Genomic DNA, 680 nt, shown 5'->3' on the forward strand with positions numbered 1-680 from the left:
GAGAGTGGGGAGATTGGGGGTGAAGAACTGGACGATCAGGAGAAGGTTGACGATCGTCCTTCTGATGGAGCTGAGGTGCAAGCCGACGACCACCCTTCTGATGGAGTCGAGGAGCAAGCTACGGATCGTCCTGCCGAAGAACTTCCACGTCCGTCAACTCCCGGGCATGAGTCGCCGGTTGTTGGCTTAGTTTCGTGATTCTTCTGTTGTCGCCGTGTCGGAGGGTCGGCTCCCGCGTACTATCTTTTGTTTGCCGTATTTTTGGGGTTGGCTCCCACGTACTTTTGTGCGCCGTGTTTAGGGGTCGGCTCCCTTGAAAAACTTTATTCCTGCCCTTGGGGCATTTATTCCTACTCTATTTAATGCCTTATTTTTCGAAACATTGCTTACTGGTCATTGAATGCCTGTTGGGACTTGCGCTTTTCGTTCTATAAATAGTCTTTGCTTTTTACTTCAGTTTAGTCTTGGGGAGTTTCCTTTGTCTTTGTAGGGAGGAGGAAATTATTCCGATGCCAGTGACGACTAGAGCGGCGTGGTTGCGTAGGGCGCGGGAACGACTCGGCGTTAGGTCCGACGAGGTGATACAGTCGGAACTCGGCTACTATAATGCTCGCATCCAGCGGCTAAGAGCTTACATCATCTCCACCCGTCGTTCATTCGAACGCTATTATGATTTCTGT

This window comes from Camelina sativa, chromosome 15, assembly GCF_000633955.1.
Source record: "Camelina sativa cultivar DH55 chromosome 15, Cs, whole genome shotgun sequence".
Lineage (NCBI taxonomy): Eukaryota > Viridiplantae > Streptophyta > Magnoliopsida > Brassicales > Brassicaceae > Camelina > Camelina sativa.